Source organism: Astyanax mexicanus, chromosome 1 (assembly GCF_023375975.1).
Source record: "Astyanax mexicanus isolate ESR-SI-001 chromosome 1, AstMex3_surface, whole genome shotgun sequence".
NCBI classification, from domain to species: Eukaryota; Metazoa; Chordata; class Actinopteri; order Characiformes; family Acestrorhamphidae; genus Astyanax; species Astyanax mexicanus.
The window spans coordinates 89,764,199-89,776,810 of record NC_064408.1 but is presented as its reverse complement, the minus strand read 5'-3'; positions in this window follow the sequence as shown (position 1 = coordinate 89,776,810).

Below are 12,612 nucleotides of genomic sequence, written 5' to 3'. Positions count from 1 at the left end.
CACCACAGCATAATAAATGTTTAAACTCAATGTCCTATCATGCAAAAAATATATATATATGGCCTTAACATGATTCTGTGTCTGGTTAAATTGTACTTTGTGTACTTTGTATACAATGAAAACATATTACATTATATTATTTTATTAGCAATAATTTAATCAGCACATTTTTAAAACTAATTTTATATAATCAAAAAAACATTTAGTTTTTAGAAAATCTGTTTTGTTTTGAGGGTTTGGGTATGAATTTTAATTATTCTGTTTATGTAGTTATTTAAGGGTTCTAATATAAAGGCAGTGATACTATATTAAACCATACAGATAGAGACATCTCACTGAACCAACTGAATGCTTCTGTGATTCTGTGTAAATAACGGCTAAATTGTTCAAAAGTAAGACTTCTTGGCAGTCTTTTGCATAAAATAATAATATTATGAAGTGTTGTGATTACACAGCAGTATATTGTTAAAATAATATAATATTCAGCCCCTCTGTAACACACACTCATCAATGCCCACTTCTTCTCAGAGAGTCATTACATCATTACACGCACTTCAGGCCAAAGTGTCATTTAGTGCAGTTTCTGTTTTAGTAGAACATGTTTTTGTAAGACTTTCTCTCTATGTGTTTTCTGACTCACCTAACTCACCTACCATGCCTCCTCCCACACTCCACACTCACTGCAAAACATACAGCCTCATTAAGCTACTTTACACTTCGTTTTCCTACACAGGCAAATTACGTGCATGTGTGTGGCCATTGTTGTTTTTGATGATGACTGAATAAAAACTGAAAGAAACGTAACACCTAAAACGATGTTTAGTCAGTATTATGGTAAAGTTTATGGAGTAAACGTTGGAGAGATGAAGTAGTTTGTGCAGCTTCAGACTGGAGGATGCACAGTACACACAATTTCACACACAAACAAAACACACACACTTATATACTATACAATAAATACTACATACTACAATAATACTACATAAAACTCAGCAATACTGTGTGTTCATTGGTCTCTTTGAGCTGTTCTTTTTCTACTGCAGAATGAGTTACCATATAGATCTTTCTCAGACAAAAAAAAAAATATATATGTATATATATATATATATATATATATATATATATATATATATATATATATATATATATATATATATATATATATATATTGCGTGCACACGTTTTACAATGATTAATGCCTCTTTAATATGCTTAACCTTGACTGGACGCTTTTGGTAGCCATCAATAAATATTTGATCACTCTTCATAGCATAATTGCTAGTTCAATGAAATTAAATTACTTTTGAGTGTAGTCCACATATTTTAGATAAGTTTGAGGTCAGGACTTTGAGAAGGTGATTTTAAAAGCTAAATGTTAGCCTGCTTTATCCATGCATTCAATTTTAATTTTTAAGAGTTCTCACACTCTGTTTTTAAGAGGAATTTCTACACAGGCACCTAAAATACTATATTAGGAATATTACAATATACACTTAACAGTTTGAACAGAGACTGTCACAAAGCATTTTATAACTTGATCCTACAGCTAATGCTAAACATATCTAAAGCTCATTCTAAGCTTAACCTGCTACAACTAAATCTAAACTTTATATAGCCTGAGATTAACCAATGTTAGCCTGCTTTATTCATGCATCTACCTTTTATTCTTTGGTTCTTTGGTTCTGGCAGTCTGTTATCAGGAGGAATTTCTAAACATGCACCTAAAATACTATTTCAGCATGAATACAATGTGAACTAAGTAAGGGACGACCCTCGTGCATATTCACAAATGATTTACACAATCCAAAAAAGCCAAACAGTTTGAATTGAGAATGTCACAAAGCAACCAGAGTTGTTTTATTATTTGAACTTACACCTAATCCTCATTATAACTAAACCCTCAACCTAAACCTAAACTTAACCTAATACACCTAAACCTAAACTTTACAGTACCTTAACATAAACCTAAACATAACCCACACCTCAACCTAACTGTAACATGCCTTCCCTGGCTTCCTGTAGCTGCTCCCGCATTAGATTCAAAACCCTGATGCTGGCCGACAAAGCCTAGAATGAACCAGCCCCTTTATACTTGATGGCAATGGTCAATGCCAGATCTCTACCAAGACTTATCTCAGTCAAATGCAGATTAAAGATCTATTTATTCACAATCTACTGAATTAGCACTTTTTTCTAGGTATCCATACAGACTTTTATTTAGCCTGTAAACTTTTCAGCCTGTACAAGCTAGCTAAGTATATATGAACATCAAAGCACTTATGTAAGTCCCTCTGGATAAGCAGGTCTGCTAAATACCTTTTTATTGAGTTTTAAATTATTTGGCATTTTAAGGACAAAGTACTGAAAAGGCAAGCAAGCAAAAAATTAAAGAATAAAATTTGTCAACTAAACCAAAAACAAGTGCCAAATATCTACACCTCCCAATAACTTCTAATCTTATAATCTTCCCATTGGTGTAGGAACCAGGGGGGGGGCATAAATAGGTACCCTATTTGCACTATAAGGCACACTTAAAAACCTTCAATTTTCCATAAAATGGTCAGTGTGCCTTATAATCCAGTGCGCCTTATATATGAATTTTACCAGTCAGTTTGTAAGGAGCAGTAAAGTAACTCTGCTAAAGTACAGCATTATACAGGAGTTTCAGTTTAGTTCTCCAGCACCTAGGCTGGAGCAGTATTAGCAGTAATAGCAGTATTAGCGCTCACAGCGCTAAGCACTAGCTCTTTCGCCATTCAGAGGTGAGTATTATTGGTCAACAGCCTGCTGCTAACCCCGGCTAGCACTGCTGGTGCAGCATTAGCATTAGCTGCTAACAGCGCTAAGCACTAGCTCTTTTGCCGTTCAGAGGTCAGTATTAGGTCTGTGCATTTACCGTGTTAAAACAAGCTACGCATCTTTAGTGGAAATCAGGAAATCTATGCTTACTGTAAATAAACGGAAGCACTTTACTATGAGTAATGAGTAAAGGAGAAAAGTTTGTGTAGATTAACATCCAGTGCTCAATTGACTTTAAAATGTTAAGATGTATATTAAGAACAAAACCCAAATTATTTTTAAATGTACGTTAAGAATCTTTATCACTCTGGAATTGCAGGGGTGTGCTTAATACCCTGAATGTAAATTTAACCTGCACCTCAATTAGGTTTGTGTAGTATCCACTTTTTAAGATTTAAGACCTTGCCACAGCTTCGCAGGAAGTGCAGACTGACGCCTCTTCATCATTTAGACAGTATTAATTTATACTGAGAAATTGCTGTTGGACAGACAGAATAGTATTTTGTTCTGTGGTGTTGGGTTATGTAGCTTGGGTTATGTAGCTCACCCACTAAGCCAACTTTGCTTAGCTAGCTAGCTATCTCAGTTAACATAGCTAAGCTAGTTAGCTAACTAGCTCTCCTACACATCCGCCTAACTGACTGACTTCTGCCACGTTTTAACTCTGGCCAACTTGGCTTAGAAAATATAGCGTTAGCTAGCTAGCTACCTAGGTTAGCTACTTTAAAGTAGCTGAGAGAATAAACACCACACCATAAGGCTGTATTCCTGATAACTAAGGCTAAAATTACTCTTGTTCAGAAGATAAAGATTCCTACCTGAGAGAACACAATGGAGTGAATGGTTTTAGGAGTTAGTTTTGAGTAATTTTGAGGCTGCTACACTCAAGTTTAGTGATTTCCTGCCTTTTACATTAAATTAGCATGTTGCTAAAGTCACCACTACCTGGTTCTCAGTTTTTTCCCAGCTGTTTTCAGAGTGTGACATCACTAATCAGTGAGTTCCCACAGCGCCACCACCCTGTGGCCATTGTAAATACACTCAAATGAATGCGCTATTTTGTTTGTGTTCTAGATACTAGATAGACCCAGAACAGAAATGTAATGCAGAAGACAGGTTGTGATTTTTGAAATATGGGCTATACCTAAAATACTGTGCTCTCTGCCCTTATTAACCCTCCTATTATCTTTGGGGTCAATTCGACCCCATTCAGTGTTTAAAGTCTCTGAAAAAATGGTTGACATTAGTTTTTCATTTTATATTTATTGTCTTTTCTTAATTTGATAAAGACAATACATAAAAAAAAATGTTTTAAATGTTTCAGTTTCAATTATCTGTTTTATTAGGGCTGTTTTATATGCATAATAATATTTTACACATATTTGTGTGGTAATAATATTGAGGTCACTATAACATTCAGTTGTATATTTTTTCTCTAAATGTCCCTTCACTTTAGGCCCTAACCTGACAACACAATACTTATACTTCTTAAATAATAGTAATATAACATTATAATACTGCCAAAGCCGCTTATAATACATCAAATAAGCATAAAGCAACTGGTGAATAAACTTGGCTAATATGTTTATTTAAATTTAATTATAACAATTAAATCGCTGTGATTAAATTGATCCAGAGAATAAAGGGTGTTAGTAAATTTGAGGATAGTAGGAGAGTTAAAAATATAATAAATAATAAATAAATAATCCTAATGTTTCTATTTTCCCAGCTTAATCACTTAATTTCTTCCTTTTTATTTGACAAGCTGCGTGACAGGGTGGACAGTAACAGGGAAAATTGGCTTTTGATTAAAACCTGGTTGATCTAGAGTTGCAAATATTTTGTATTGTTCATGGTGACATTGTTCTGTTTCATAGATACATTTAGATATTCTAAAATGATTGTAATCACTGAAATTTAACCTTAACAGTGTTGACTGCTTAAGATTTACGTACATTGGTTTGTTTGAAATGTTCTTTTTCTGCTGCAGAATGAATTACAGCATTGATCTTTCATAGACAAAAAACAAGAGTTTTGTGCACTGGTGTAATTTTTTTTTCTGAAATTAACACAGAGTCAAAAACTATATAAACAGGGTTGGAAATGTACATATTGCACATACTTTGGTAAATTACTCTTTAGCAAGTTGAATGCTTTAGGAAGCCAGCAATAAGGATATGACCTCTCTTTATGGCAGAATTATCATTAATGAATTTATAGGGTCAATGTTCCAATAAAAATATCAATAATGCATGTCATCAAACATATTTTTATTAAAATGTAAGCCCTCTAACTTGTGATAATGTGATGATTTATGCAAACTAAAATTCTCTCATGTTTTACACTTACATTAATATTTTGTCCTACTCCTAATCTAAACCAGTTTTCTCTCAGCTGTGGGTGACAGTTTGGATCTTCTTGCAGTTCTTGGAAAAGTGGATACACCTCCCAATAACCTGTAGCTTTGCTGCATAGGTATGGTATCAATTTGATAGGAGATTTTCAGTGTAAATTTATCTGCTCTCATATGTAGGTCTCATACCTCATACCAAAATTAAGCATATCCATTCAGTAATCCCTGACTGGGGTTATTACTGGTAATGTTACTCTTCATTTACTATTTATATTTTAAATATTAAAGTGATTTTATTATCTAGAGCTGATTTATTCTCTACTCTATGTATTTACTATTCTCCTTTTGATTTGTGGTTCCTCTAAAAGTGTCTTATTTTCAGTCAGAGAAGATTTTTTTCCCAATGTCACTTCTGAAGAGGCTCTGACTCCAGTCTCTACAGCTGCTATACAAATATATGTGAATGAAACCGAACTAAATTAAATTCACAGCACCTATTTTTTTTACACATTTAAAAATAACTTTTTTGCCAATTCTTCAAAAAATCTTCTGATTTAAGTTGTTTATCATATAAATTAAAAACCTGCTGTAGGCTTTTTATAGAAACTTTACTTAATAAGTAAAGTATATTATTGTATAGAAATCTTACTAAAGAGTGTGTACAGTAAAACATTATTTACATTATTACAGCTGTTCTTTACATTGTGTCTTCACATTCATTTAATATTGAACGGTTTTAAAATGATTTGGAATAAAATCTTTTAACACTGCCATTTACTAAAAGTTTAAAACGTTTTTTTTTTTTATCCTTCTCTAAAGTTGCTATTTCGGAGAAACAAGCTTGTGTTCTGTTAATGGCTAATATTTCTATGCACAATGAAGTTATTTACAAAAAAACTGGGTACATATTATAGCTTGTAATTTATGTTAAAGTCAGTAAATAAAAAATATATATTTAAAATGTATAAAAATTATTATGCATTTTATTTTTTATGGTCATCTTACATGCATAGATGCATCTCCGAGTGCTTCACAGATGTATAAAACACAAAAGAAAATAAATAAGCTCACAAAATTACAAAAAGTACTAGATCACTAGAAACTCATTATTACTCATTATAGGCAATATATGTTTTCATTTAATATATATATATATGCAGACAATAATTGTTCATTTAAATACAGACATATAAATTGAGCTTATAATAAAATATAATAGAATGCAGTACAATTACCACCATCAATAACTGCACTCTTGGTAAAATTCAATCTGCTGTATGACAAATATTTTAAAATATGATTTATACATGACTTGAATTTCAGATTATTTCAAATCATATTTGATGTTATTATTTGTTAATTATTCAGACCTTTACATTTCATATTCATTTAAAGGAGCTCAGTATTAAAGTATTTAGTCTGACGAAGTTCATAGGAGGATGTTTAGGTGTGTTTGTGTGTGTGTGTGTGTGTGTCTGTGATAAAGCTGCAGTGAGTGAAACCCGGTGTGGTGGTTAAACACTGACACCTGCAGGCAGAATCCTACCATTACAAACAATAAGCTAAACAGATATAAACACACCATATAGCAGTGGAGATATTATACCATATATAAATAAATTGAAGTGGTTCAAAAGTAAGACATTACATAGCTGTTGATTAAATACATTAAAGAAATCTTACAAATATACTTTTAAAAAATATATTTTAATGATTAAGTTATTAGTTAACAATCTCCAGCTAGTCTGTATAAATGAAAATCAATACAAGCTATTTATAATTTACAAACCCTTCTTTTGGAATATAAGCTTTGTTGGCCCAGTGTTACTGCAGTATTTACACAGTAATGCATGTCTGCATTGCTTTCATAATGACTAGAAAAAGACATTTAACAAAGAAAATCATCATCTAAACTCTAGAGAAAATACAAATACAGCCAGAGTGTGGTTAATACAGTTCCTACTCTGTCAACAGACTTATGGAAACTGTTGAAAACTGAAGAGGTCTGCTATAAGACAAGGCCTGACAGACTCAAATCCACAGTCAGAAAATGAGTCTCTGGAAGTTAATAGCTTGTGTGATAGGCGGCTCACGTGACAAAACTTTGTAGCTTAGCAGGTGTAGTGGAAGTGGGCTGTGCGGTACTGTCAGTGGCTACTGAAAAAAGGCAGAGGCGTTCTAAGACTTTTGACCAATAGTGTGTGTAAATATATATTCAAGTGTATTCAAAAACATCTTGGCTGATTGACCAAATCTGGGTTCAGTGATCAATCATGTTCATAAGATTTTTCCATTAACTAATGTGAACTGAAACAATGATTCAATTTCACTTTATATTTTATTTTATTTATTTATTTATTTATTTTTTTTACAAACGGGATCATATAGAGTCCTAATGTATATCAAAGTGATTAATCAGGGTCAGAATCGGGAGCATGCTGGGTCTCCAGCACTGTAAACTGTTTAGTCATGTGTTTGTGCTGCTGTCTTATTTATTTAAACATTTATTAAACACATACTGGTTTTTATAATGTTTGCAGCACATGGCCTGTGAGCTGAAGCACTGAAGCCCAAAGGTGCTGCACATAAAAAGCTGAAGTCAGCGCTGTGCGCTGTATAAACACCTGTAAAGACTGTAGGGTTTGTATACAGGTGCTGTGGGACAGCAGTAGTGACCCTGCAGGCTGGAACCAGTCCAGGTTCTGCAGGCCCTGGGGTGTGAATATGTGTGTGATATGCGGGAACAGGGCCTCCGTCAGGCTGTGAGGAGACCCAGGGGGTATTAGTGATGATGCAGATTCACAGAGAGTATATAAATGATAAATTATCACCATTAGTGCCACACAGCTCACAGTGAGAGAATACAGATCCTTAGAGAAAAGCTCAGAGCTCTGTAACACAAGCAGTAGTAGTGACAAGAGTAATGTGCTAAATGTGTTAACTGCTAACAGAAAAGTGTCTGATAAAGGATTGTTTTCTCAGTGATATCTGTATAGATACAGAAAAAAACAACTTTTCCATTGTTTGGGACTTTACTGGTAGAACTAAAGGCCAAACATATTAGATGAACCACCAATGCAATTAGGGTTGCAACGGTATGAGATTTTCACGGTATGATAACCGTCTCGGAAAATACCGCGGTATCACGGTTATCACGGTATCACAGTTTGTTACATATATTATTAAACTGACCCTTAAAGAAATTACAACAAAGGTTTTTTTGTTCAATTAACTATTTATTGTAGAAACCTGGAACAACTATATAGATAATGTCTCCTTAAAAAAAATAAACTGTACACCATCAGGTGAAGGAAACCAGGTTTTTCCACTACTCTTAAGGTCATTAAGGGTGTATATAATTATATATATATATATATATATATATATATATATATATATATATATATATATATATATATATACACACACACACACGTGTCACACATTACATGTCCTCTAAGAAGTAAAGATCCTGTGTTTAAACTATTCAGTACAATTATTTAAGTTTAAATTATTTAATATCTGATAAACTGAGCCTGGGTCAGTGTCTGATCAACAACTGTTGTAAATGTCCGTTTTACTGCCAAGTTGGTATATAACCAGATAGAGGGGATTTATTTCTGAGTCTGGTTTTAACACATGAAAAACAGGCACGTCAGAATTTGAATATGAACGCATGTAAATGAATGGCGTCTTTCACATCCAGTCCGGCCAGTACCTTTACACGGACACGTGAATCCGTCGTAGCACGCACTTCACGCCTGTACCTGCGTGCCCAAATTTCAGATAACTCAGCGCTTTTGCGGGCGCTTACCGCATGGGTTGTGCACGACTACAAAGAGATTTTATTTATGTTCAGATTAAAATTATAAACTAAACACATACTTTGCGCTGCACGGCGGGGTGGTGTTCTTGGAGATGGGAGACGGGTTTGACGTATGTCCACCTTTAGCTGTGACTTTACGGCCACATTGATTACAAATCGGATAACCATCCTCGGGTGCGTTCGGCGGGTCTCTGAAATAGTCCCACACTGCTGATTTTAGTTTAGCCTTTTTTTAGGCGGACGGAGATTTGTTTAGTCTGATGCACTTTCTGCCGTTCTCACCGCTGTGTGCTGAGCAGCTGAAGCGGAGCAGAGTTGCGCACGCGCGGGTGAGTTTCTCCGCTGGCTTGCGTTTTACCGGTAATAAGCAAACACACACGGTATGATAACCGTGCATTTTAATACCACGGTATACCGTGAAACCGGTTACCGCTGCAACCCTAAATGCAATTAGTAATGATTTAAAGAACCAATAATGTACTGTTTCAGTTTGCAATGTTAACAGTGGTTGGGACCATAGTCCTTATAGGCAAGTCTGTTCACTCCACAGAAGTGTTTGCCACGTCTCCACTCTCTATAAATGGGGAGAAACCATATTTCAACCAGTGGCTGGTCTCCTCATTAATAACATCTCTGATGGGACTGACAAAATACCGCTCTAGTGTTTCTGAAGGTTTTAAATAGGTTACGAGTGTGAGCAGATTTTATTCAGTTGTTCTAAATGGAGAACAGCAGTGGCAGCTGTGCAGAATATGAGGTAAAATACATGTAAATGTCTGTTACAAGCTTCAGATCAAGCTTTGACTGTTTTGTTTTACTAAAGCATAGCCAAAACATGGTAAAATGCATTGCTGTTAACTTAGCACTAACATACTGCTAGAATCCCATAAGACGGATAGTGGAAATAAACGTTATTTTCCTCTTTTTTAGAAGAAGTTTTGATAATTGTGACAAGAATTAAAAGTCCAGGCTCTAATAATTTATTTATCTATCTATCTATCTGTCTCTCTGTCTGTCTGTCTGTCCGTTACAGATTTCTTTACTTTTTGCTTGGTGTAATTGATGGAATCATAAATTCTGCTATCAGAAAATCCTGAAGGAGAATGTTTGTGACCTCAATCATCCATTCATCTATCCATCTATCCATCCAGTCCAGCCCCTCTCTCTCTCTGTTATTTAGTTTGGCGGTGGACGATGTCCTGTTCTGCTGCTGGACAGAAAACATGTTATTATTCAGATCGCCCACATCGAATCACACGCTAATTAGGAGCTATGAGGGTTTCTGAGGTTCTGATGATGTCATGCTGTGAGTCAGTATCACAATCACATGAAATCCTATATATAATGGATGAAAACTTTTTTTTTTCATGCACAGTTAACAATCCTGATTTAAGAAGAAAACTGCATTTTTTACTTTAGTCCATGTCTGTAGATAACAGAGTTTTATACAGTGTCCAAAAACCTAACAGCAAGCTGGTTTCAGGATATGTAAAACGATAGCTCCAGTGCTAATTGGTTGCGTATAAGATTCCATTATCTACATTACCTACATTAGTCTTGTAGCTTAAATCTAACTAAGCACAGAATCAAACTATATTTTAGTAAAGGAGGAGGATCTGGGTAAATTCATGTGTTGTTGATGTAGCTGTGTAAAGCTGAATGTTGTTGGATGAGAATTTTTGAGGCTCCACATCTTGAATGCGTTATATTTCTGAGTGGCATTGCCTCACATACATCCCCGAGAGGCCGGTGCCCAGCCTTCAGAAACATATCGGCCGTCACACATCATAATAAGTCCCATATTAGCCTCAGCAGTAATCTGAGATCGCCTCTAAAAGAAAAATCACACAGTGCTCCGACACTCTGTCACACTGTCCTATAAACCATGCCAAACTCTCAGATTCAGATGGATGTGGAATGTAATTGGAAATGTAATTATTAATTATGTAATTTTGTAAGTATAAAATATTCTGTATCAACTACAGAAGTGTCTAATATGAATTATTCAAGATTTACTATGAATAATTTATTATCTACTATGAATTATTTATTATCAACTATGAATTATGTATTATCTACTGTAAATTATTCAGTATCTACTATGAATTATTTATCATCTACTATTAATGATTTATTATCTACTGTAAATTATTCCGTATCTACTATGGATTATTTATTATCTACTATGCATTTTTTACTATCCCTTATGAATTATTTAGTATCTTCTATGAATTATTTGTTATCTACTATTTATTTATTATCTACTATGCATTTGTAATTATCCCAAATGAATGATTCAGTATCTTCTATGAATTATTCAGTATCTACTATAAATTATTTATTATCTACTATGCATTTATTTTCATTATCCCTTGTGAATTATTCAGTATCTTCTAATAGTTATTCAGTATCTGCTATGAGTTATTCATAATGTATTATTAATTATTTACTACCTACTATGAATTACTAATAAATAATCTAACTGTTTAGGACCCTTATTGAGTTATTTTACCTGCATATTTTAACTTTACCTGCATGTTTAGCTGCTATAGTTGAAGGACATTGTGATGAGCACTGTGACGTTGTTGTAGTTGCCAGTGTTTCTTTTGGCTCATGTTAAAGTTTATATTGGCTCAAAAATAAAATGCACAAGTCCACAAAACCCACTTTGAGAACCATGACTGAAGGAGATCGATGTGTGTTTAAGGTGAAATTCTGAGGGTTCTGTCACAGATCGACACCACTGTCATTCACAGTGTGAGATGTACCACAGTACAGTAACACACACACACACACTGCGTCCAGCTCGGCCGTCTAAAGGCCGTGTTCTGTCTCTCTCGCCTGTGCAGATGGGCTAATATGTGATCAAAGCAGCTTTAATGTTTTACTGCGTGTCTTGGGTTTCGGCTGCAGGATCGAGTTTAAAACTGCTGCTGGTTTTTACAGTTTGTACAGTAGGCCGGACGGATCATAGTCCATAATCAGATTAGCGCTGGTTTAATGTAGAACAAATTTCACACGAGCCAGCATCAAAGCCCTGTCACACACACACAGCTTTATCATTACTCAGTGTTTACGCTCATTCTAGACCATCAGAGACACACTCGCTGAACTATAAAGCTAATGTAGCTCAGACGTAACTGAAGCTCTTAGTCACCAATTAGCATGGTGCTAACTGCATGCCTAAGTCATCACACACTCCTCTCAATCTGTCTGAAGTTGTTGGGTAATCTCTAATAGACTGGTTTATGTGCTTTATGTCCATTTATGCCTCATTGGTGTCTATAAACATGGGCTGAACTTCAGATACAACTCATGCCTCCAGATGCAGCTACTGTCCTCAGCTATGGGACTTACTCCACTTCTTTACTAGCTTATACTTTTAGTTTTACACTTTGATACTTTAATTATTTAGTAGCTATTAAAGTTTAGTACCATTTATTACTTTTTATGTTTTTTTTTATTTGTGCTAGTAATTAACATTTCATTTGCATCAAAGATAAATACTTTGATAAATACTATTCCTTTAGTAATAAACATTTGTACTTTTGTATTTTATTTCATAAATTTTAATGCTTCTTAATACTTTAAGAACTTAACTACTACTTTATTTCTTTATTGATTTTAATCTTTT